The 27,422-nt window shown below is 39.3% G+C and overlaps 1 protein-coding gene across 8 annotated transcripts in view; it reads left to right on the forward strand.

The window, feature by feature from the left end:
• The window catches only part of BICRAL (BRD4 interacting chromatin remodeling complex associated protein like), a 113,815-nt gene that overhangs the window by 68,802 nt on the left and 17,591 nt on the right, over positions 1–27,422 (forward strand). For 6 of the 8 annotated variants that reach the window (XR_004496767.1, XR_004496768.1, XR_004496769.1 and 3 more), the window contains 4 exons: positions 14,438–14,536; positions 18,825–18,899; positions 20,133–20,226; positions 23,313–23,442. The gene's annotated coding sequence lies outside the window, so the exon portion shown is untranslated. The remainder of the gene's footprint in view (positions 1–14,437; positions 14,537–18,824; positions 18,900–20,132; positions 20,227–23,312; positions 23,443–27,422) is intronic. The other 2 variants (XR_004496774.1, XR_004496775.1) reach the window with 2 other exon arrangements.

Genomic DNA, 27,422 nt, shown 5'->3' on the forward strand with positions numbered 1-27,422 from the left:
CTTACCTCCAGGTGAGACTCCCAGAACTGCTGACGTGTGTGGGGAGCTGGCACTCCCTGAAGCTGCCCAGAACCACCTGAAAGCATTGCCCTTTGCAAGAGTAAACTTGAATTGCTGAAAACAGCACTCGTGTGGGAGCCATGAAAGTGGCTCTCCCTGTACTCACTCTTCACCTAGTGGTCTTCCCAGAAAAAAGGCAGAATGAGGAAAAAAGCAACAGAGGTGTAAATAGTTGTGAATGGTAAATAGGTAGCTGATCTCTGTGGGTTTTGTTTGCTTGTCTAAATCCCCCCCAGCAGTGTTGATGTTCAACAGAGATTCTATTCTGTCCCACTGATAACAGTACAAGTAATTTTTTCCCCCCAGTACTTTCAGCTACTACAAACCTACTGGCCAAATCCAAATAGTTTTGTGCACCAAAAAACTCAGAGTGCTCCGGTTGAGAGCCTTAATGTTCCAACTTTATTTCTAACAATTGTACGTTTTATTGTGATTCCTGGGAAGCTTTACACAAAGCCCTTCTCCCTAAGCACTTGAGTGTAAGACTGGCCTGTGATCAGTCAGTAGGTCTGAACTGCTGGAGCCAAGCACAAGCCTGACTCCTGTGAGACAATGTGCTCTATGACAAAAGATGCTACAGTCTTTATGAAAGCTTGGGGGGGACTTCCTAAGAGCACCAAACTGGGAGCAAAGCCAGTACAGGAGATTCCATCAATAGCTGTAGCTGAAAATTTCCTTTTGCCAACGGGCTTCCCAGTTAAATAGAAACAGAGGAGGGCTTTTGACTCCTGACTGAGGGTTAGTGGCATAGGAGAGAAGGATATTTCTTTCAATATGATCCTGACAGTAAAATCTACTAAGGCCCACTTGGAAAGGCTCACAAAATGACCTCTGCCAGTTGATACCACCTAGACCACTAAACTTTTTCCCCCTACATTTTAAAATTAAATATTCACAGTATTTTTTTTTTCTTTCTGAAGATTGTAGAATTATTTTGATTTTGTTCATACTGAAGAATAGAAAGACATCAGGAAAAACTTTGCTTTTTTTTTCCGAACTCCCATTATTTAATACAGTTTTGTCCATTTGAGAACAACACTTTCTCCAAGGTCTAGTAATTGAGTTCTGACTTTAAGTTATATTTCATCTGATGTTGGGAAGGAGTGTGCTCCTCTGTGAGTTAGAGCTCATAAAGAAGAAAGACCAAGCTTTTCTTGCTGACAGAGTACTTTGGAAATTTAAGTTTGGAGGTTTATATTTTTAATGTTACCATAACTTTCAAGTAAATAGAGGATTAGGACTTTTTTTTTATCAGGAGAGGAAATGGCAAGGAAAGATGAGAGAGAGTTTCGTATCTCAGCCTGACAACATCAGTCTCTTGAAAGCGGCACTTTGGAGGGCAGTTTCAGTCTGGTGATTTGTTTGATCTATTATAAAATCCTCTCCACCAGTGTGTAGTTACCACCCACTTATATTTATTATGCAGTTTTATTTTTGCTTGGTAATATTTTTCTTGTGTTTTTAAAAGGTCTACATTTTGTGGTGACAGTCTCCCATTTTCCAAATTAACTGCTAGCAGATGTTGCTGTGTGGTGTGAAGCACACACAGCAGCTGAAACCACCAAGGTCTGGATATGGGCTTCAGCAGAAAAAATCCTTGTGTTGTTCAAGAGAATTTCAGAAGTGTCTATAAAGTGCTTTGTAGAATCTTATTCAGAAAATAAATTACTGTTGTTTTTATAGCTTTTAGCTGGTTTTAGAGCTTGGAATTACTGCTGAAACCTCACAAGTCTGTACCATGTTTTAAGAAATGAAATATCATTCAGGCAGTGTTATTTAGGAAAGGGTTAGCTGCTGATACATGATATACAGGAATATGCAGGCAAGTCCTACTTAGAGCTACAGCTGCCTGGTTTTGTCCTTTCTAAAATCCTTGCTGCTGTTGCACGTGTGCTAAACCCTAGCTAGTGGACCTAAAATCTTCAGTGTGAGCAGAGTGCTTTGAGTAGGCTGTTTTTGAAATTATTGCTAAAAATGAGAAATGAGGGGTTGTGATTTTCCTTTTGGAATGAAGTATTGCAATTTGATTGGATCATTAGGTATGCCCTTGTTTTTTTTGTTGTTTGTTGCATCTCTGAAATTTCACCCAATTTTGGACAAACCACAATGCATTTGTGAGAAAGCAAGGATGTGTTTGTTGCAGAGTTGACTGGCTAGGCACGTATCTAACCTGCCTGGACATTTATATAACCTGCTACTGCAACTGCTCATCCAGGCAAATAGGTAAATTATAAGCACTCCCTGTTCTTCATGTCTGTCACGAGTAGGACAAGGGAGGAAGGAAAGAATGTCATAGTGCAGCAAGTGATCCACTGCCCAGCTGGTTGCTGGAGTGCTCAGGAGGAAGTGTGGTCCATGTAGCTGTGGCTACATCACAGAAAGGTTTTAAGTTCTGTTTATGTGAGTTTTTGTTAAGACCAAAGCAGGCATTAAAGAATCACAGAAATGGTTTGTGTTGGAAGGGACCTTCAATATCATCTAGCTTCAACCTCGTGCTGGGCAGGGACATTTTCCACTAGACCAGGTTGCTCAGAGCCCCATTCAACCTGGCCTTGAACATGTCCAGGGATGGACAACCTGTTCCAGTGTCTCGCTACCCTCATGGTGATGAGCTTCTTCCTAATATCTAATCTAAACCTTCCCTCTTTCAGTGTAAAGCTCCTTGACTTATCACTATCTCATGCTGTAGCTGGTTCTGCATTAAAGCAGGGAAATGGACTAGGAAAACTTTAAAGGTTCCTTCAAAATCTACCATTCTCTGTCTGAGCCTTGCTCTGTAGCCTCCTTCAAATAAATTTAAAAATTGACCGGATTCACCCCATTAGATGTGTGACTGTGGAAGAGCTGCCCACTAGATGTCACTGGTACTTCACTGAAATGAGATTTAAGCAGCCTTTTCTGGTCGGTAGCTAAAAAGAGATGAAGTACAAGTGGGCATCACCCTTGTTCTTGTGCCCTTCTCGGCTCCACTCCTGTGCAAGGGCTTGTGATGCCTCTCACTCCACGGGACACTCTGTTGACCCAAGGAACAGAGCTATCCTGGGCTCATGGTGTGCTGGCTAATTCCTCCTGCAAGCTTAAGGCTTGAAAATTGGACAGTGTTATTATATGCTGAGGTTTTGAAGAGCCTGTGGATGGGTACAGGAATGCTTTTGGGATGAGCACTGTGCATGCACGTTTGAACAAATGCTTCTCCCTTTGTGAAAGTATTTCAGCACTGCTCTATTCACTAGGACTGCTAAGGATTTTCTTTTCCTTATCTTTTAAAGGCAACAGCTAATGCTGCATTTGATTCTGAGGTAAAACTCCACGCTGACATGGAATCTGCAGATTTTGTCTGTAAAGAGGACCTGATTGTCCAATAATCTTGTTAAAGAAGAGTTATCACAAAGACGGCAGATACACGGAAGCTGGTCTTCAACAGTATTTTTAATGCAGAAGTTGGACAAATTATATCTGCTTTATTTCACTTGACCTACTCGAGGTCCCTCCAGTTAAATCACCTGCAGTTGGCCCATTGTTGACCCTTTGTTGACTTATTTAATCATTTGCCTAGTTTTCAGAACAGGGTATGAGCATTCAGACTGAAATCAGTCCATGAAAGGGTCCTGTCACTGGGCAGTGGGCCTCAAACCTGATAATCTGCCCGTCACATAATATGAGCACGGATGACAATCACCTCTTTTATGTCATGATATAAGGCTAAAATTGTCTAAAATGAGGAAGAAAGCCATTATTTAATCAATGGAATTGCGTCAATTGCGTAAAATTTGTCTCTAGTGTAAACAAATGGAATGTCTTTGCGCTCTGTGAAAACAAGACTAAATTACTTGCAGATCTTGCAGACAGAAAAACATAGGAAGTGGACTTGTAGGCTGACACATTAGGGGGTTTAGCGTTTGCATTTAAAATAATTATCCAGATTACTCTGGATTACTTAATATAGTTTTTGCATCATGTGTATGCACATTTAATTTTAAAGCAACAAAAGCAATATTAGGTTTTTTTTTCATTCATGTTTGATTATTTGAGATATTTATCAGAACAATGCAGGACTATTGCCAATGAATGCTCTTGTTAAATACAAAAATGCCAAAACCCAGTTTTAACTTTTGCAGGTGAGTTGAAGGTGAGTCCTCAGTGTCCTCCCAGACAGAGAAAGATTTGGGACATGTACATATAAGGGACTTGCTGTGAGAAAATGACCTTTCATTAAAAAAAATAAAATAAATCTAAGTGTCCCACTCTGTAGCCCCATATCTATACAGTTAATGGAACACAGTAAAGAATTCAACTTTTTTGTGATATGAAGACGCAGTTATTAGTGATTACAGCCTGAAGACCAGTCTGAACATGGAAAATCCAGGACCCATGAGGGCTATTGGGATATCAGTCTGTGGGTATTTTACATAGCCTTAAGTTTTCCTCAGGTTCAGCGAAGAGAATGTGAGTGTGCTAAAGATGTGTGTTTCTAATCTGTAGAAATTCTTACTTGTTAAAATAAAATTTTGTCAGTGCTTTCATAACTGAAGTGACCAGCTGGAATAAGATCAGTCATGTGTGTGACCTGATGCCTCTAGAATGCAAGATATTCCTATGTAAGTCTTCCTTTCTGATTCAAAAGACTGGCATTGCTCTGTAGAGAAGCCTGTAGGAAGAAGCTAGTCTGGGAACCAGGTATTTAATATTTTCTTTTTAAAATCTTCTGTTGTGTCCTTTTGGAGACAACATTAAATGATTCAAAAAAACACTGTGAGAAAGGCAATAAACCATGTGTTCAGATCTTGATTCAAGAGGCTTCCAGGACAGTCCCTTTACTAATTGAATGCTTGATGAACCAAGATGAAAGGCATTTAATAATCTCAGCACTTCATAGGGTTGGTCCTTAACTCAGACAGGTGGTAGCTGGGGGGCAGAAGGTAGAGGGGTGGACAAAATTTCCACACCAAAGAGCACCAAAGTGGTATAGTAAATATGCAATATGTTATTCCTCCCATCCCTCTTTGAAGAGCTGTCTGGAGTTGTAGTTCTGCAGGGATTTTGAAGAGGTGTTCTCCACAGGAGGGAAGGAGCTACCAGTTGAACAAGTCTGCACCTCACTGCTGTGTCTGCCTTGCTTGTCCAGGCTCTGGCTGAGGGAGCTGCTTGCCTGCTCTGACATCAGCCATGTGCAGGATGTCCCATCAGCACTGGCCAGCAGAGTGGGGACTGGTCCATGTACAGGTGGCACTGTCTGTCTGTGTATTCCTCATTTGTCAAGCTAGACCCCATGGAAGAGATTTGAAAGATTTTGTGCTGCATCTTTATCACAGTTGTGTTAGGGAACAGTGGTTGGGGTGGTGTTGCATTGTCAGATTGATTTTCAGGAAGATAAATGTAGAAAGAAAAGGCACCTTTGGTGAAGCTGGAGATTTGGAGTCAGGGCTCTTGGCTCTGTCCTTGATGCTGCCAATACAGGAGTACAAATTATGAACCAAAGTTACAGAAGAAACGGGGATTCCTTGCTGCCCTGATGTGCTGGGTCTGGATTTCTGACAACACTCAGGAAGGGAGCTCAGCACCATGGAATCCTAGAGACCTCCTCTGCTCCCTAGCAGCTCTCACCCTCACTCACTGTGCCATGGAAGTTAACCGGCCACAGAGGGATATGAGATTGGAGCTCCTTTGGTTTATTGGAACATAAGACATCTACAGCTCTGTCATCACTACTAGGCCTAAAGTCCTAGTCTGACTGAATCCCAGTCAGCAAATTTGTTGCTGCTGGGGCTCCTGTACAGCATTTCCATGATGGCAACTTTAACTGGACCAGACCTCAGGCTCTACAGGTGGCCTCTTGCAATGGGGTGTGATTCCCATTTTGTGATGCTGGTACTTTCTGCAGGCAAATTCTATGGGAAAGGGTGTGAGTGGGAAGGCTTTGGGGAGAGAGGGTCTATAAATCCTGTAGGTTCATATTCTGTATTTTGAGAAATTAGTAGGAAGGCAACTGCCAGCTCCAGTTTCATTAGGGTGATGCTCCCTGGAACACCCTTGGCAGTTGGCTTTGTTTACAGGTCAGTGTAATGATAAAGTTCACTTCCTTTCATTGCAGGTGTTGCTTTGGATATCTGAATACATTTATTCAGAAATGCCTGACATAGCTGATAAAGAAAACACTATGCTAGACTTTAGTAAAATAAATTAATCTAATAGCCAATAAGCAGAGCGGCATTTCTGTGTGAGAACCTGATTCCTACAAGTTCTAATTTCAGAGTTTAGGGTCTTGTTTCTCTTCTTTTGTCATTTAAGATAATTTGTTACCTTTTAACTGAATTTAAAAAAAGCTCTTTATTGTTATGCTCTGCATAGCAAAGCATGTTTAAGCAGCAAGGTAGAGAAATCTGCACCTTGAGAGAGTATCATGTTGTGCTGAGAGTTCTGAGAGATTAGCTTTTGAAGAACCTCTTTGTTTTTATTCTGAATATGATCCAGTCCAGGGAATTTAATTTGCTTCTCTAGATCATTATGTTTGCATGTTTTCTTATCAGAGGAGGCATAAGTTTAGGGCATGAGCCTGTAAATCTGTTTTCACATAATTTATTAAAAGTCACATAGTACTGGTGCTGTTGAAGGGAAGGATTCTGTTTATCTTTTAACTCTACAGTGACATTTATTTCTTTCAACATAATTTTTGTTTCTAGAGGTCAGTACATATTCTACACTATGATTTTCCAGGGTTTGGTGAGTTTGTGAATAGAACTCATGTAAATTTTGTTTTCTTTCTTCTTTCTGTTTCTCTCTGTTCTGTATCTCCTTACAGTGCACATCATCCAACAAAGTCAAGTTGCCTGCTGTAACGCAGGATTGGCTTTTTGCAGGATAGTCCTGGCTATACAGAGGAGCAGAAGTTTAGCAGCATCTTTAAGTTGTATGGTTTTCTCTCAAGTCAGCCAGCCTCCCATGTTCAGAGGCCAATTATGCTTTTGTTCAAAAGACTGTTCTCATTCATTTTCCACAAAGAACTCTGAAGAGTATATTGTTTCTGTGTTGTGATCCCTTAACAGTTGATGAGGTTTGTGAGTGACTTTTTCTAACATTTCTGAAAATCCTATGGAATACTTTGTGGGATTTGCAGAAGAAAGTTTCCAATTTCCTTCTCCTTCCTTCCATTAACACTGAATATCCCAGGGAGCTCTGTTCAGAACCACAGCCTGTAAGAGATGATCACGTGCTGGCATGTTGTGGCAGCCAGGGGAGACTACTCATATTTAGGGCTGATCCTATCCTTGTGCAGATGGACAAACAGCCTGATTCTCCTTGCACAAGCTGAGGCCAATTTTGACTTCAAAGGAGGTGGAGGGAACACGACCAGTCAGTTTTGAAAGTGGATTTGAAAGCTGTGTCTAATTAATTTGGATGCCCTTCTGTTTTACAGCTTTTAGCCTTATGAGATGAGAAGTAGAGTGATTCCTTAAGGTCTTCAGCTTCCATATCCATGTCCTGTTGATGTAACTGGGGAATGAGCTCATGAGATAAAACCAATAAATGTGGAATCTGAGGGTGAGTGTAGCTGTGATTTCCTAAGCATTTATGTCCTACTGGGAAACATTCAGACACAAAGACTAAAAAGCTTCCTATTGCTGAAGGTTCAAATACTGTATTTAAAAGGGGCTTCCTCCAGGTTCCTAAAGGCAGCTGATCAAAGCGTGGCTTTGTGCACAGAGCACAATACACTTCATTTGTGCCCAGCCCAGTTGCTCCCCTGTGGCAGCAGCAGCAGCATGCCTGAGTGCAGGCCGGTGCTTCTCTTCCCTGAACAAGCAGCTCTCAGATGCTCTCTGGGCACGCTGCTTTCAGAGAAATTTAGGATTAAGAGTGGAATTGTATTATAGCTATTTAGAATGAAGTGCCAAGGCTTTTTTGAGTGCTTGTAATGCTGAGTTGTAAATTAATTTGTAGCAGGCTCCAAAGACAGAAGTTCTGACACATCAGTCCAGGGGCTGGGACTCCTGTTGGACATTGTCTACTGAGATCTGACATCAGCATGCAAATATCTTGCTTGGAGCAAGAGGGGCTGTGCTCCAATGGCAGCTTTTGGCCTGGGTCTGAAACCCAAATTTTCATTTGAAGTAGCCACAGTTCCTGCTAGGATCAACAGGATATGCAGGTGCCAGTATTGTGAATAGCAAGATTTAATCCAGGTTGGATACTCTTCCTTTCAACTTTCAGTTGAAAATGCTGCTTCTACTGTCTCTGAGTGTCTCTTGAAGGTGTGGGATGCTGTCAGGCTTGGCTGGCTGATATTTGCCAGCATTTTCAAGACCCCCTTAGAAGTTTAAACAACTGTACATTACTGTTGTTATTAACAACCATAAGGTATTTTTTTTATTATGTCTTGGGCAGTATTTCATTCAGAGAAGCTCAATTTGTCTTCTAATATTTATGAGTTATGGTTTGGTTCCTTGCCAGTCAATTTTCCAAAAACTCATTGCTCTCAATCTTTGCTCAGTGAGACAGTCTGAGCTCTTCTGGCTTAGGAAGCAGTGGATGTAAACATGTGACATTTCATCTCACAAATGGCATCATGCTTACAGTGCCAAGGTCTGGTTCATCTCTGTGTTTCAGGTTATGCCGCCATAGCCCCATTTATTTCAACACAACTGATCTGCAGTAGTGCAGCCAAAAGTCAGAAAAGTTGACCAAAATGCCTGTAGGCCACTACAAATGGTTAAAAGTAATAAAGAAATCTGACTCAGCCTCTCAGATGGCAAAAATTCCTTCACTGCATTAAAGTTACGTGACTGGGATACTGGGATCTGTCTTCATTTCTTGCATATTTTTTTGTGTTTAAAATGATGATTAAGGGAGAGTTGGAGAGTAAGGTAGAAAATACAGAATGCTTGCATCATTAAGAGACAGAAGAGATCCATTAAAATGTGCTTTGTAGCCCCAAACCCATTTTTTACCCATTCTGCTGAAACACAAGCTGCAGTTTCTTTTAAATCCACTGCCAAGAGGACAAATGTTACTTTCTTTCACTTTTTACCTCCACTACGCTTTTACTCTCTGATTAGTCCTGTTGTTTCTTTATGAATAAACCTGACTACATAACCATCCTCAATACTTCTGAGCCTCATCCATCAAAGTGATGCTGTTTAATTTCTTCTGATTTCTTTTCCTGGTGAACCTCTTTATTGTCCGTATCGTTAAAGACAGAATTCAGTTCAAGCTTATTTTCTGGTTTCTTTTCAAAATAGAATCAGGATGATGATTTATTACTTGGATGATGTTAGGCCTAAAAGCCCTTTCCTGGGCTCTTACTCAGTTGTTCCAGGAGCTATATAAAACCAGAACAAAGGTGATGTGTGTGCTATTGCATACTTTTAAACTGATTCTTTTAGAAAGGCAGAATTTCTCCTTAACTATGAGACAAATTCTCTTCCGTTCAACTCTCTTAGCTGTATACCAGGGTTGAATCATTATCATTTCATGGTAGATGTTCCTTTTGCTGTCCTTGATTACTGCAATAGGGAGAAGGAATTAGGGCTTGCCTGTTGCATTTCAGAGGATAACTTGATATATAATTTTTCATGAAAAGCACACTGTGTCTTAGTTATTTCCCTTGTAGGAAATCTGGGTTCATCAAAGCCTGATGTCCTGCTTAGCTTAGTTCATGATTCACAAGAGATTGAAAGTCTGGACATTAGGGTGTCACAAGAAGATTTTGCAGGGGCTTAAACAAGAGCCAATTTAGTAAATATTATTTATATTTTTGACACCTAGCTTTCTAAGGCATAATTGATTTTTAATCTAGCTGGTCTTGCTTGTGTAGAACTTCCCAGTTATTTGGAAGCCTTTTCTACTGATAATCTTTTCTGTGAATATATGAAAACAAATACTAGAAGAGAGCAGAGCTCCTGGAGAGCCATCTTGCTTATATAGCTGCTGTTTCCCTGGGTATCTGCCACTGCCTCCAGGGAGCAGGATGCAATGAAACTGTAGACGCTCCTTTGAGGGATTCTCACTGAGCTGTTGACAAGTTCTTCATGGGCTGTGGACAATATACCACTATGCACTTGTGTCACACCACAGGGCCTCCCATTGACGCTTATCCTTTTCGTTTGGCCTCTGACCCCCACTGCTTGCCACTTAGGGAAGCAGCAGTTCAGAAAAGAAAGCAAAAGTCAGACCAAAGTAGCTTTCATCTACCTTGAATAACCTCAGTTGTACTTCTTGCTGTTTTTCAAATTGCTTGTAATTAATGCAGATCCTGTATCTTTTTCCCCCATTCTGAAATGAAATCCATTCTTGAATATAAAGGGACAAAATAGCATTGTTTCACTGCTACCCATATGTGTGAATTTTCACCCTGACATCATTATTCTTTTTTTATTTATTTTTATTTTTTTTGCATATCAGAGGTAGTCCAGAGCTAACCCCAGAGAATTAAAAATGTACAAATGCAAATTCACAGGTTTAGTCTCTCTGCAGCGTCTGACTTTCACATGTTAGTGATCTGTGCTTGGGCTTACTGAACTGAAGGCAAATTGTCATGTAAAAGTATAGTTTGGACAATCCATGCAGCAATGATTTTGAATGTGAGCTTCTCATTCATCTGGATTGTTAAAACACTCCCTTACAACTGGTCACTATGCCAATATTTAAGTCTGGAATGGAAGTTATTATATTACTCTGGATCTGACTGTAGAGCTACAGCCCCTCAAATCTTCACTCAGTGATACCAAAGGATAACTTCAGTGGCCTTCAAGTCCATTAGTTGAATTACAAGAGTGCCGAAAACCCTGTCTTTATCCGGGGTTCTGTGGTGTTGAGGTGTTGTACAAAAGGAGAATGAAAAGCCACCTTTTATGATGTGTGGGTTGGAAAACAACCCACGAAGCCTCCTCCATTCCTCTGTTCAATCCCCAGTAGTTGCTTTCTCCCTCCCACTGGTTCTGGAAGTGGTCATCAAATGAAAGGGCAGAGCTAGAGGGAAGGAAGAGGGTGATTTAATCAGAGATCTAAGGGGTCATTTTTTTCCCCCCAGCATGTAGTATTGCTGTAACTCAGCACTTATTGATGTGCGATGATTACAGACAGCCAAGAAACTGGCCTACACACACTCTTCTAGACTAATGATGGCAGACACAGGACCCTTTAATTTCAAGAATGAAGAATTTACCCTCTTTTTATTACAGTTAAACTGATGTAGAGGAACAATTCAATGAAAATAAAATTTGATGACACATACAGGAAGGATACCCTGAAAAGCAAAGCAAATCTTAAAAATTGGCTGTGGTCATTTGCAAAAATGACAAAGCTTTGTTGAAAATATATCCAAGAGATTCAGGAGCATAGATTTTATCAAAAGTCAGCAGGATTTAAATTCTAAGCTCCATGTAGAGCTTGGATTATTTTCTCTGGTATTTGTACTTCAGTTTAACAAAGATAAAAATAATTTAAAATGTTTAGTTTTTAATTTTAAGATGCAGAACTTTAGGAAATGATTGATTTTGTTTTAAAGATGTTTACTTACTAAATCTTTGGTTTTGATCAGAGGTTTCACATTTTTAGCTGGCGCTGTGATCTTAAGGTGTTACTTGCAAAATTATGCTTTCATTCCTTCAAGAAAGAAAATAAGTTTCTGACCCTTAATAGGTTGAAAGAGCTCATGTTTAAAAACTATCTTGTAAATGAGAGTGGAGGGATTCATCAATGATTAATGCATAATCAACAGTTATATGAATATATTTTAATACTTGCTTTTGGCAGGAGCAATACAATAAGTGAGAATCAAACCCAAAGACTTGTAATGATGATTAAGCATTGAGACACTAGTGGTGAAAGGAAGCTACTGGATATCCTAATGATTTAAGTCACTGCAGTTACTTAAGTTACCTTCTTTGCTGCTTTATTTCATGAAGCTAGAAACATTGGAGCGTGGCTGAACATTTATTCTTTTTCCCTTCCCCACAATGAATTAGGAAGGTGGTCCCTGCTTAAAATAGATAGACAATTATCAGACCACTAAGGCAGCCAGTTGTAGCTTCATTCACACTGGTTCTCTGTGGATGCCAAGAGTTTGCAGGATTGAGGCCAGTATTTATAACTCCAATCTACTGCATAGCTCTTTTTCAATTCTTGATTCTTAACAGGTGCTCTCCTCCTGCCCAGTCTCTGCTGACTGTGAAAGCAATTGAAGGTATTATGGTTAGACACTAAATATATCATGAAGATTAACTTGATAAATTATCAATTCTGGCCTCATGCTTGAAATTTAAGTCAATTGTCTGGATGAAATGTGTAAATCCCTGTATAACAGACATTTATCTCTCTCCAGACTTTTCAGTGCTCTGCACAAGATGAAAGCCAGTGAGTGGATAACTTTTTCTGGAGGTGATGCTGTATTTTTTTCTTCCACTAGGAATAATTTCCTGGGATATGGTGTCCAGCTGTGTGCATGCATGATATACTGAAAATAAGGGACACTGCTATTTGGAGAGTGTTTCCAGTGGTGAAGCTCTGAATGGCCTGGGATCTGATAGACATCCCAGGTAGAAAATGGGATCTTGCCTTTCAGGCATTGTCCCCAGTATCCATCTGGTCACAGCCCTGTTCTTAGGGCTTGCCCCTGACAAGAGAGATGGGAGTATTTATTGTCCATAATAGCCTGCAGGCATTGTGCTGCATATGCTTTAGTGGGAATATTTTCTTTTTCTCTTACCTCTTTCCCTTCCTTTCCCTCCTGATCCTGGCTGTTCCCCTTCTTTTACCTTTTCTGGATGGGCTGTACATTTTCAAAGTTTAACACTTTATTTTTTTCCTGTTATTCCCTAAGTGGCAAGGCTGAAGTGTTACAGGCCAGTCATCAAAGTGCCCTTAAAAAGGGAATTGTCAGGGACTCACATATGTTTGAACTATATGTCTTTGCATAGTGATTTTCAAGGGTTATCAGTGGAAAATATGAGTTGCTTTGACAGTGGTCCCATCACAAACTCTTATCTTCAGGAATTCAACCTCCTACTTTTACAGCCTATTCATAGTCCCTTTGGAAGTTTTAAACACAGCATGTTAGGATGTTGGTTAACAGCAAATAAACCTGTGTGCTGACCTGCCCATGTGCTAATAATAAGTCATGAGTCTGTTTTTTAAGAAACTCTGTCACAAATGGTGGTTGAAAAAATAAATGAAAGGCCAGATTCCTACAGATAAGACCATCCAGATGGAATTGCTGGGGGATAGGTTAATAAAAAAAAAGGGGGCATGAGTTGTTCAGACAAGCCCATGGCCTCTGTTTTGCAAAGGTAAAATTTACCATGGAGTGAAGGGCCAGCAAAAGGTGTCTACCTTGAGCTCACATGGGATTGGAAGAACAGATAAGGTTTGTGCTGGTGGACCTCATTTTTTAAGGAGCAAACTGTCCCTTTTGGGGAGTTCCTGAAGAGTAACTGAGCCTAGGCATGAACATTTGGTACAGACTTTTGATACACTCCTGGTCCTTAAGGGTTTGCAAAGAGACCTGCATTTATGGGTTAGGGAGATTGATGGTTATCTTGTTCATACCTTTAACTGAATTGCATGAAGGCTGCATATATGGGAAATATGCCATTATTTTCTGCAAGAATTGGATGGCTTTAATTTCTAACTTTTTTGTTGCTGTAGGTTTTTTTTTTTTGTTATATCACTAGAGTAATTAGTTCCACTTTTCCATAATACTAATCAGTTCAGCATTTTCTGAAAGGACTTTTTGTATTGCATAAATTACTTCCATTTGCATGGAATGTTGGATTTGCCTAAAGTAAGAAATTATGATTTTTTGCCAGTAGACACCCCAGACATGTGGTACATTTTTTGGGGTGTTGGGAGGTGGCTAGAGAGTAACACTAATTAAAAAAATAAATAATATGCAGCTATTATATCTTTTGCAGCAACATGTCAGTTTTTTTGGTATGTGGTGACTATGGTGCTTTATTGTTGGACAAAAGCAGCATGGATAGCAACAACTAAACTCCTTGGTCTTGGGAGCTGCTTCCTCTTTTGGCTGATGGACAATTTGCAGAGCTAGTTCCATGATTTCTTGTGTCTCAAGAGTGCATTAGAGTTTCACAGCAGGAGATTTGTAAAAGGGAAAGGAATGGTGTACAGGGAATTAAAAGGTCTGTAAAACTAGAGGCTCACTCTCCTGCGAGGAGTGATCTTGTCTAAATCAATAAACGTCCATGGTCTGTGTTTTTCAGCTGTGATTGTTAGGAGTGTGTGTTCAGTCAGTACATGCTGAACAGAGCCAATATTGACTTAATAGCACCAAAAAATGTATTTACATCTATTTGTCCAAATTCTGAATAACTGTTCCTTTTGTTCTCTGTCCTTTGCTATTCCCAAACCGTAATGTAAACAGATTCTGGCTCTGAGTCCAGTGAAGTATTTCTAAGCATGCTTAACTCCAGGCACATGACTGCTCCAGCAAACATTTGGAAGACTTTCTACAGGCTCAAAGGTAAGCACACACTTAGAGGGTTTGCTAACTGCAAGTTTTGTTTTTCTGATATATTTTATGACTGTGCAGTGCACAATAAAAATGCTCTTGAATAAAGATCAGTATCTTTCATTCATTTTCTATTATTCTATGTTCATCATTGTCCGTGTTTCTGCTGAATTGTTTATCTAGAGTCAAATATTGCAGTAAAGGGGCATCTGTGAAAAGTAGCACTTTGATACACAAGTGGTCAAAACCAATGACAGCAAAAAATGTGTCCAAGATTTCTTTTGCATAAATGACATGTAAATACATGGGAAAAAGAAAAGGAGATATTGCCAATGAATAAGAAAGGAGGAACAAAGTGGCTCTGTGTATATTTTTACTGCTAAAGGGTATCTTTTTTTACTGCAGCTTAACTGGTGCCTGCTAAGTCTTGCTCTGCAAGGTTCTACAGGCACTGCAGGCACCACAGGGTAGCTGAGCAGGCTCAAGTCTCTCACACACAGCACTGTCTGCCTTTGCCCACTCTCATCTCTTAGAGAAACTGTAGTGCTCAGCTTCTGCTAAGGGGGATAGCTAACATCTAATACTGTAAAGTTATGCAACTACCACAGCAACTACCAGAGTAGTATTGGCAGTGATTAAAAAAAACTATTTGCTTTTCTAATGGTTATGAAATCATTATAATGATTATGAAATTAATTCTCATTCCAGGGTAGCAGTTAGGGAAATGGAATTCAGAGGCATTAGGCAAAGATGCAATCCCAGTTGAATTTTTAAGTTTTAAAAGTTAGAACATGAAACTGAAAACCAACTGTCTGGTTATGAGGACGACATGTTATGAGGAGGACATGTTCTTTATGAGCTGTTCGCTTACATTTTCTGATGATTCATCTGCCTGTGGAAATCCTTTGCCATCCCTTATAGACTAAAATATCATTCTGAAGATAGAGACAGGATTCAAGCAGTACCATTCTCCCCAGATATCTTCTGATGAGGTGTCAGCTTCCTTTTGGCAGAGTCTGCAGGATAGATAAGGGACTGTGGCTACAGGCACAAAGGGCTTTTATGACAAGGTGAGAAAGAGAAAGTTTCAGATTAGCAGGAATTTGTATCTTTATTGTGCTTTTAACTTCAGTTTCAAATCTTAAAACAGATTTTTGCTGGTACTTGAACTCAGTGAACTAATGTCCTATTGCATTTTAATTTCATCACTCTGAGTCTCTGACTTCAAAGCCTGCTCCAAGTCTAGAGAAAAGTTTGCAGTCTGCTTGATTTGGCCATAGAAATGTGGATTTCTTGATATGGTGACAAAACAGGGGGAGCTCTTGAAATTCACCAGTCATGACTAAAAAACAGTCCACTATGTGTTTTGGAAGATCCATTGTACTTGCACCTGGACGAAGAATAATCTTACCCAGCTCTTTACTGTTGAAGTGAGGATTACTTCTTTTTAAGGAAACAAATAGAGGAAACTTTGGAGGTAGACTAATTGAAAATAAAGTGAAGTATAACAATAAAATAAATATAAAAAAATATGCAGGATGCATTTCTTTCTTCTCCCTGCCTTTCTCCCATAGTTGTCTTATTCTATGATTTTATTCATACAAAAACTTTTTAGATTTGCAAGTCTTTCCCTGAAATTCCTGTTTTGGAGCTTTAAAATTAGGACCTGTCAGAGTTCACTCTAAGCCTGAGGGATAGATCACATTCCATAAAATTGTTAAGACTGTCCATCAGATCAGATGGAAATCTAATATCTCACCACTTAGGAATCACACTCAGCATTTTGTGTGGCCATCCTTTGAGATAAAAGTCAGTGGTGTGTGAATTCAATTATTTCACATACATAAAACTTTCCAAATCTCTCCTGAGTTCACATGTTTTAGATATACCCCTATCTGTTTTGTTACTTCAGCGAGTGTCAACTGTACTTTGACTTTGTGGGAAATGAGATCAAAAAGAAATAATATTTGGTTCATTGGAAAAGGACAGTTAGAAGGAGTAGGTAAAAGGTAAAAATTAAGGAGGGTAGGTTTTAAATTCTCTAGGCTGTTGAAATAATCCATGTAGAGCAAGAAAATGGTGTTATTTCTAGCACTGCACTGTATAGAAACTGCAGAGCAGAAATCAGCAAAGGATATTAAGACCTCAGGTTTTGGCCTGAACATTTCTCAGAAGTGATAAGAAACTCAAGTCACATTCATCTTCTCCAGAAACTGGATGTGTCCAAGTGTAGCACCGGATTCAGCTAATAAGCCAGGTGCAGTTGATGTTCTTTCGGTGGCCCATCTGATCTATCGGTCCATTTTCATCTACAGTGGGGTTCTCTGTCTAGTAATAATTTGATAGCTAGTGCTTTGGGAGAACTTTCACAACAAGGCAGGTAGGAGTCAATAATGAACATTCCTAAACTCTGTTTCTGGATATGCATATCAATCCACAGACCCACCTCCATCAGAATTCACAAAGGTACATCAGTGGTGCAGTGCTAAAAGTTGTCATTTTGTGGTCCAGGGGAATTGCTGGGTACTCAAATGTTTTTCAAAGCATGACATTTAAAAACATAAAAATAGATGCAGTACCTAACTTTAGGACCTTATCTCAAATGTTCTGGTGGTCCATATTTGGGCAAAGCAAATACCAAGGTCTTTGCAGTTTTGGTGGTGTGAAGGCTGCTGGATAGGCATGTGGCTTTTTTCTCTAACTCAACAACAATTTGTTTACATCTGCTATATCTCACTATACTGTCATTCAATGGCAGATGAGTATATAAACAATCCTAGGTTGCTCTAAACCAACAGCATCTATCAAGAGTCTGGCCCTGTCTGCTTGCTGGTACTATCTGAATTTCTCTAACTTTTCCTTTTCTGTGTACTACATGAAGTCTCTTCTCATATCTGTGGAAGCAGATTTATTTGGCAGTTAAAATGTCTACTTAAATTGAAAGTTCAGTTATTTACTTTCTAGAAGTAATAGTCTTCAATAAATCAGTCTTTCTTTCTCTTTCCTATAATTATTTATTGTTTACATCTCTGTAACAGACATATCTCCTGTAAAGCCTTTCAGCTTTAATCCACCAAAGCAGGGAAAATATGATGTTGAAGTGCAGCAAAGGAGCAGCCAGACCTCTGAATTTTATTCCCCATTGATGGATGAGGAGCTGCGCCTGTATGATGTCATGTATCAGAAAAAAGTGGTTTTCACTTGCTTTTTGAAACAAGAATTATTGTCTCTTTCAAGGGGTTCTGAGGGCTTCGGAGAGGACAAGGGTCTCTGAGAGGGATGTGTGGCTACTGCCACTGAGGGAGTGGGAAAAAGTAGGCAGTATGCTGCAGTAAAAATGCTGTATAAACCTCCTACACCATTAGGAACATCTAGAGCAAAAACCCAAATGCCCAACTGTAACCCAGATACCTTTGCATTTTTAAAACGTGAAGTATCTTCTGGGAGGAAGATTTAGGTTCTTGGCCACAGCTGAACATCCTGTCACTTGGAGTGCTCTGTCATGGTGTGGGGATGATGAATCATGAACTCAGGGAGGATTTTTTTCCCTCAGGTAGAATGTAGATTACATTTGTTTTATATAATTTCTGATTTGTACATTGGAGGTGGTAACTCTGTGGCAATATAGGCCATATCCATGTGATTAAAGTGCCTTCTTATTTACAGTGCCCCGTTGATGTCTTGGGTGACTTCATCCCTTCTGTAGATGTTTCACCTCTTTGTCTGCACTTATTTACTGCTTCTCCTGCTGAGAATCATTCAAGTGCACCACCGACTGAAAGTGTCTGACTAAACATTTTCTAAAGAAAAGCAGGATAAGTCTGTAAAATTGGTTGCGAAATGTACTTATCAGTGTGTTCTGTGGTATGGCAAGTACTCTGTGTCACGTGTGGCAAGAATCCCTGCTCTGTCCCTGCACCTCTTCTTTATGCTGAAATTGCTCTCAGCTCCGATGTTATTTCTATCTTTACTTTTGACAGCAGGGTTGGGAAGTTTAAATTTTGAGCGTTGGGGAACGAGAGAGCAACAAAAGTGATTCGTGAAGGGGTTAGAAAAGGCAGGCAAGCTGGAAGCAGGCAGGCCTGCTGGTGGGGCAGAGGAAGGTGAAATCCTACATGGAGCCCAGATGTCCCTCCCCCACACTTTCATCTCCCCCACCCTATAAGCTCCGTGTCAAAGCCGACCTCTTCCTGCTGGAGGACGACTGACTGCGATTCCTTTCAGGGGCTGTCAGCGCTTCTCCCATAACTGCCCTGTGGAGATGCTGTTGAGTGACGCGAAACACTTTTTCTCCTGACAGGATTAGCGAGCCATCTCTCCACACTGCCCAGTTTCCCCCTCCGCCTCCACCAGCTCTCTCTATGTGGCCAAAGAGGTATGCTTGTGTCTTGGATAACAAAATAGCATTGGGTCACTTCTCCCGTGTTTGGTACTGACAGAAGAACTTAGAGAAAACTTTCACTCTTCACAAAGCTCCATTTTTGGAACAAGAACAGGAACTGTTAGTCTATGCGCATTTCTTTTATGCTTCTCCATTTCTATCTTGTGGAAGCATAGGAATTGTCCGATGTTATGCATAGCCTGTGGCCCTTCCAGATGCATTCCTGCTCTGCCCACTGTCTTCTCATCAGGTGTTTTGTAGGAGTGAAAAAATTATCGTGATGGTTAGCCCATCCCAGTGAAAATACCACGACTGATCTCTGATAATTTAAAACTTTCCTTTTTCTCTGGGAAAATTTATGATAAAGCTTTGCCAATGGAACTTACAGAATAAGGATTTTTATCCTGGACGTTCATTTTGAGTCCCATGTAACAACGTAAGACAGCCAGGGAGCCTTTTTTCAGGCATTTCAGTGGTGATCAGTCTCACCATTTGCTGAGGGGGAAGCAAGAGCTTGGAGTAGCTTGGTTGTAACTTGCCTCTCCCAGGCTGATGCTTGGTGGTTATCCTGCCCCTTTCTTCCTCGTTGCCTGACTGGTCTGTCTATGTTGGGTGACTCAAGCAGATCTTCTCTTTGATTTGACTGCTTTCTCCTCATCAAAAAGCTAACTGTATACCTCTTTTGGAATGAATGTGCTGATGTCAACTCACATTAACTAAAGCATGCCAGCCAGCTCTTCTTAACAGTTAATCTCGCCATGCATTTAAATGTATACTTTCCTTATTGCAAAAATATAGATACAAATATGTATGAAAAAATACATTTTTCCCCCCAATCGCATATAATACAGAGGAAAAAGGAGCACAGTTTTTCTTCATTCCATGTGTAGTATGTATTCAGCTAAGTATGTATTCAAATAATTCATTCAGATTGCTGTAAGCATGTGCGTTGAAATCGGCATTGGGTCTCCTTATGGGTTGAATCTTGTTCCGCAAATTTACTATATTATATTACTACATTACAATATGCTGTCATGTTCAAAGCTTTGAATTTATTAAGCAGGATGTAATGTGCCAGATCTTTACAAATTTTTCAGTGTTTTGATACTGGTTGTTGGCAGTATTATCATTAGCATAGCAAGCCAAATGACCCTTGCACTAGATTTTCCAAGCAGATGTCAATGCAAGAAACTAATCTCAGTTTATCTCAAATTATTCTCCTTTCAGATGGTTATTCAATCTGTGAAGTATGGGACGATCCATATTCACATTATCCCAAGGGAAGCTCTTTGAAAGAACTGTGACCTCTTTGCACTTGAAGGTTAGAAGGAAAGCATTTTCTTCAGGCTCTTTACAACTCCACTTCCATATGTTGCCAACTCTACTAATCTTTTTGCCAAGGAAAAACAGCCCTTTTACTTTCTCTCCTATTCCACCTCTAATTTGTCTTGTTCAGGGTTGTTTCTAGGGAAGAGGACTTGTTTCTTCTCTAAAGCAATCTTTCATTGCAACAGCCACTCAAGTATTATGGTCTTACCATGACTTGATCCTTTTGGAAACACTGAAATGTGAAAAGGGGCACATGGATCCCATGGTGATGAGCAGGCTTAAAAACATTTAGATAGATCAAAAAGACTGAGTTGCTGAGATCTGTGGCTTCTGTTTGGATTTTTTATTTCATTTAACCTGCAGTGTCAAGAGAGCCAAAACTCTGAAAGGCATTCCAGTCAGGAAAAGCCAGCGGGGAAACAACCTGAAACTACTTTTGCACCCTTCTTTAAAAGGAAGTCTCTTTATTGTCTGCAAGGCAGTGGCTACAGACAGCTATAGCTGTTTTGTTAGCTGGTGCACTGCTGAGGATTCCTACTGTATAGTGACATTTCATGTAAAACTAGAAAATCCCAGAAAACTCTCATTTCAGACTTGAAGTTTTGTTTTTCCTATGGCAGGTTTTTTTCTCTGTTTGATTTTGAAGCCAAAGAAAAACAGGGACTTTTCATCAGACACTTGAAATCAATTATGAGGCATGCTGAAAGGACTTTGAGTTCTTCAGAGAATCCTGATTATTTTCCTGACACAAGCTTCCTATATTGTCTAACCAGCATCACTAAGAAAGATGGAATGTTTGTCTGCTATGCAACAATAATGCCATGAAAAGAAAAGAAAAAAGGAATGAGAAAGGCAAAAGCATTATAAACCTACAAAGAAAACCACAAATAGAATGACTTCTCTTGATCTTTTATATCAAGGCACCAAGTATTGTGTCTTAATGTCCAAATCTAGCTAAATTTAATCTATATACTGTCTACCATATTCCCTCTCGGAGTGCAATGCCAAATGAGCATGCAGCGCTCTCATACTAAAATTTTCCCTCATCATCACTGTGGGTTGTGTTGGATATTATGTCAGGCAGCCTCTTTGCTGCCCTAGCCTAAAAAAGAGACTGTATCTCAAGAGGAAAGTAAAAACAAACCAAGTATTTTCATTGATGTCTATGTTTCATTGATTGTCGAGACATCCAATGCTCTTGCTTGTCTCTTTTTCCCCTTCCCCCTTTTTCCCTTTCTAAGTATAAAGGGGTTATGGAATTTTAATATCAGAAATGAAGGTACTTAAATCTTTCTATACTCAAGTTTTTGCTTTAAATTTCTTTTCCTTCATTAGTTTATCTGATAGTATTTTTAAAGCATAAGCCCTTTATTGGATTGTGATTCTTTATCCACTGAAATTTTACTGATTTTCTTTTCCTAGTAGTCACTGAACAAAGACTGTGTTTCAGGAATGCTGGCTGCTTTGCAGAGCCCTGGCTGTACGAGATAGCTCCTTCTCTCTCAGAAAATGCTACCTCACGTAGCACAGAGCAATTAAACTGTTGGGAAATCTGAGAAACCCTGTGGTCACAGGAGATGCAATCCTACATTGACTGCAAAACTCCCTGCCAGATGGAATAAAAATAGCTATTAATTTCACCCTGTTACGAGCTAGGACCACATACGGGAGCCAAGCTCCAAAGCCATCCCTTTGTATGGGCTTTCCCTGAAATGTAAATGCAGTCATGCTGTCAAATAAAAACAGAGGCAATGATATTAATACTAGACACTGCTGCCACACTTGTAAAATCTGGAAAAAATGCTTCATCTGAGGCTGATGCGAGTTTGGGAACCCCTCTGGAAACTCAGGGATCACATTCACTGTGCTAACTCATAGCTCACCCTTAAAAATGCACACAAGTTAAGGCATTGAGGCCAAAGAGATGAAAAAAGGGCTGGACTACAAGTATGGAGGAGAGCAATAGATTACCTTGGTTAACTTGGTAGTTCAGGAGTTCATGAGAAGTTTGTGACTGCTGTTCTTTGTTTTTCTTCTGCAGAGCAATTTCCCCTGTCCTCTTCCGCCTCTTTCATGTTATTTATTTTCTAGTAACACTGACCTTCTGCACTGAAAAATAAAAAGAGGGAAAGACTCTTCTACACAAAAGGATTTTTCTTGAGTTCACATTTTGTAAATATATTTTCTTGCTGGTTTTTCTGGCTTGTCCATAAAACTGTATTTTACATTTTAAGTAAATTCTTTAAAAGTACATGACTTGAAAACTTACATTCCCTGGTTTTCTTTAAGATCTGAATTAGTCTCTTAAGTCAGATTCAAAAACAAAGCTCAGCCTCTTAAGTCACTTAGGTGCTCTTCAGACTTACTTTTAGGGTAAATCCTGATAGCAATTTTTTTCCCTGTGTATTGTTTACAATGATAACCTAATGTTTAGCCAATGCTTGGCTGTGGAACAACAGAAAGTTGTGAGATGACAAAGCTCATTTCCTGAGCTGCATCTTTTTGTTTTTATGAGAACTCTTTATTTAACATTTCATTTAATAAGCCTTGTGGACTGTCTCTTGATTAGATTCTGTGTGTTTCCTGCCACTTGCTTGAACTGAGAAATGTAACCTTAAAGCCAGAGCCAATATAAATATTTTTTCATGGAGTGATGTAACAACCAGCTTTCTCTTTCATGAAATTCAGACTTGTTAGGAACTCTGAAACTTTCCTCCAGTTTTAGTCTGTCCTGAAAAATAATTTCAGTTGTTTGACCATCTCAGTGAAGAAGCTGGGGATTTAGCATTGTAGAAAACTACTGCAGAGACACTATCAGAAATAAAGTGGTTACGTTTTCTGACGGAAGATGGGGATATTGGTGTTCTTACCATTATATTAAAAAGTGGCCTAGCAAAACCTGTGTACACTTCACTGAACTGTCTGTAAGTGAGAGTCTTCTTGTGTTATTTGTTCACTCTTTTATATATTCACTTTTAGGCAGACAAGTCATAAAAACCTTCATCTAATCTTGCACTCAAGATAAACTAAAACTTTTCCCTCCTTGAATAATTTTTGGATTTAATTGCCTATTTGCAGGGCTAACTTTGTAGGCCCATACTCTGCTCTTAGTCTTCAGAGTGGAAACCTGGACTGACTTCAGCTGAGTGAGTACTCTGCAGACGTTCTAGTGTGAGACCAGCACCTAGTCCAGAAGAAGAGTGTCATGGTAGGTATTTCTGGTGAACATGAATAAGAAATTGTGGATCACAGTAATATCTAGACCAAGAGAATATGGAAATTTGTGCTATAGGCATAATTTTGGGGAAGAGGCCAGCTGAGATAGTCAAGACTAACGACTGTCACCATGGGATATGCCCCTGAGAGGTTCAGCCAAAGGACTTGAATGTTGGAAGTTTTTCAGGTTTTGTTTTTTTTTTCCCCCTCAACCAGTGTAAGATTAATTTATAGTATTTGGGCAGGGGGGAAGTTAGGAGATGGGGTCAAATTGATGGCAAGCTGCCAAAATCTGCTTAACTTCTTTATCAAAAGAAAAATAAACTTTAATCTGCTTTTTTGATGTCTTTGAGTGTGAAAATGGGTGTGTTGCAAAACGAATGTGTAAGCTGCTCTGTAGCAATGAATTTGAAATCCTCAAAGTTTATGGGACATTATTAAACCTGTAGTTATGGTGGTATGTTAACAATTGCCAAGTTTTACTAGCTTTGCTTGAGTTCACTTTAAAAAAAGGAAAAATCTCAGAGACTTGCTGCTGCTCTTAGTTTCCAATGGTCAATGTTCAAATGCTGCTTGGATTTCTTTGCTGATTGTTTTGTTTTGCTTCTCAAAGGCCACCATGTAATTCACTCAGTCTGGTTCTCTAGTCTGATTATGATTTTTATAAGTGCCATCTCGCTGTCTCAGTCTTTATGGATTTTTTGATTGGTGTAGGGCCATTGCAGCTTGGTTTTCTCTTGTGAACTTTCAGTGAGATGTGCCAGGTCTGTGGGATGGTAATGCTTTTCTCCCCTTCTTTTGTCTGATTGTTATATTGTGTTATTCAAGTATGCCAAAGCTCCCAAAATATTCTAATTTACTCTTTGGTATCCCAATTAATCATGGTCCTTATAAATTCCCCAGTTACTGAATTTGCATGTCTCTCCTCCCCATTTTCATAAAACTATTTTTATAAGACACTGTTAAATAAGACCCTCTTTTTAATCACTTTGGCTTTGCCAGACTTTAAATGGTAGCTTTAAATTTTGTCAGGTGTCTGCATCAAGCAGAATGTGTTTGCTTGGACAAAAAATACAGCACCATATTCTAGCATTTTTCAGAGTAATGAAAAGGAATAAACATACCATGTTCAATTTATATTTTAATTCTTAAGTATTAATAAGATAAAAGTATTTATAGCCACATGCTTTGGATCAGATACCTGACAAAGCGAGAGACTGGAGCATTTGGGTCAGGAATTTGTCTTTTGACATCCCTCTTGAAGAATCTTACCTTATTTAATGAAATTATCACCTTTTAAAGAAATCTGAATTGGATTTTTTTTAAAAATGTTTTAGCTTATGAGGTGTCAATTATATGAAGCACTGACATTTTCTGGGTGCTGAAAATGCATTTTGCTCAGCTGTTACCAAGGTAATGTCTTTGATTCTATGTGGTAAAGTCCTTTTGGATATCATAATTTGAAGCTACTAGCACCACTGAAAATACTAAGAAGTCAACTCCCAATTCTAATATCTGAAAGATTTTAAGTAAGGGTGTTAAAATAGAAAAAAGTTTAAAAAAAAGTCCTGTGTCACATGAAGCCACTGTCTCTTCATTCATGGTTGAATTCTCGTGGTGGATGTGGCAGGCTCCAGTGGTGAAAGATGCCAGCAGCCATGCAGTTGATGGTCCTGTCATGTAAAAAGTGCACTAGGAAGGCTGAATGAAAACAGTGGAAAAGGACAGATAAAGATTTTCATAAATGTTAAGTTTGTCATGGGTAAAACAGCTTTACATGGGGAATTTTGGTTATATTAATTTATTGCAAATTAACACAAAATTTTAATTACTGGTTCAATTACGGAACTCTACCAATAACCTTCAGTTTTGAGGAGCTCAACAGTGATGCTGGAGTAAGCAAAGACCTTGTGATGACCAGCCCTAGACCTCCTTCACACAGAGTCCCTGCATTCCCCAACTACCCACACCTGCCATTTAGGTCCAGTAGAAATTTAGGACCACTTCCTAACTCTCAGTGTAGGTGAACATAGCCTGAAATCTGAGACTTGCAGAACTGATTCAGATTTGGTTCGTTGAGTTGAGAGCTGACTCTTGTGTTTTGCTGCTCCAGGGAATTTTACTTTGCTGAATTTTTAATGCTTTTCTGCAAAAGCTACAATTAAAGTTTTGAGGAGGAAAAGAGACATCAGATATATTTTCCAATATTTTCTGGTTCTGGGACTGAAAATCTGCTGCCGCTAATTTATCCCTCTGAACATTAGGTATTGCTATTGAAAACATGCAGAGAGAAGTGGAATGGAAGTGTCCAATACAAACATGAGTTTAATGGAAGATTTAAGAATACAAAACTTGCAGAAACAATGTTGAACATTATAATGTTTTCATCCTACAACATTGTTATGTTGATTTTTAAATGCAGTTCTAATGAAAATAGTATCCCAGCTTACAACTGCAGTCAGCTCCCTTTGTGCCAAACACCAGTTGATATGGATGAGTTATGCCAGCAAGAAATAAAGATAGAATATATTATTTGAAAGCCATGCTTGTCAGATAAAAGGGGGAATAAATTATTATGTACCTTTGAAAAAAAATACATTGAAGATACAAACAGTGAAGAGAAAAGCATTGGGTGAAGAAATACAGTTAAAAGAGCACATCTGTTTCAAATTCTTATTTGGGGCAAAAGATCCCCACATCTGTTTTTATTTTAAATTTGCATGTGTGTTGTTATCCTTGTGTTAACTATTAGGTAAATAAACGTATTGAGAATCCATTTTTCAGTGAAGTTTGGTTAGGAATATTTGTACACACTGTATGAGAGATAATTTGAAAGCTAATTGAAGCTTTGTGAGGAGCCAATTTCCCACATGTCCCTTAACTTTTAATACCTGCCTTTCATGTATTAGTACTGATCAAAGGCATTCATTTATTTTGGAAATGAAATAATTTTCCCCTTTGGTTTGTGTTTTTGACATGCCTTACTAGAGAACAGCATAACACAGAACCACATAACAGCTACAGCTGTAGCAAGAGCTGAAATGTAGAGGAAACTCATTTGGTTTTGGTTAATGAGAATCATGTATTCAGCTGGGATTGGCTTAGATAGTGAGTTTAGATACACTAAAAGGGAAGTTAATAAGTGTTCTACTAAATAGATAAGGGGGTCTTGTGCTAATAAACTGAGCTATTTGGGCATAAGTAGGAGAAATTCCTGTGCCACTGAAATCTTTGGTAAAAATCTCTTACTTTCCTTCTGTGGAATTTGAGTTTTGCCTTGCAGCACTTGTACAAGTCTCTCAGTCTCAGTTTGCACCTTTATAAAGATTTGTGGTGAAAAGATATTTGCTTTATTTTGCAAGGTCCATGTCATTAGAAAAACCACTGCGCACATCCTCTCCTGCTTTTGTTGCCAAATCAAAGTACCTAACTTAGGAGAGCCTTAACCCTTTCCAAGGCCAGTGAAGAGAGAGGGGGCAATTTATGCCTCCTGGGACCCAATTTATCCTCTGGATGTGATCTGGGAGGGAGCTGCCTTGTACTTGCCCAGGTGGGAGAAGCAGGGCTGTGGAGCTGCCCATTAATGCTATGATTCCCTGGAGAGCATGAGATCCTTGGGTGGTCCAGGGAGCATTGATAGGCTCTGTCACAGGCATTCTGAGGAATAGTTGCAGGAATATCACAAAATAGAAGTTGAGGGGACATTTCAAGTTACTCCTCAGGTATCTGGACAATATGAGTTCCCCTCCTGATGTTGACTAGTGGGGAGCACACAGGTGAGAAAGAATTTTTACTTTGTTTTGTGGGAACTAGAAATGTATTTGCTCTTTGAATGAAAATGACTTCATGGACTAATTATACTCTCTTCTTCACTGCAGAAAAGTTAGTGGTTCAATATCATTGGCTCTGCCACTTTATTGCTCCAAGAAATAGTCATAAAAAGTAGAAATAGAGTCATTACAGAATTCTATT

This window comes from Parus major, chromosome 3 (genome assembly GCF_001522545.3).
Source record: "Parus major isolate Abel chromosome 3, Parus_major1.1, whole genome shotgun sequence".
NCBI lineage: Eukaryota > Metazoa > Chordata > Aves > Passeriformes > Paridae > Parus > Parus major.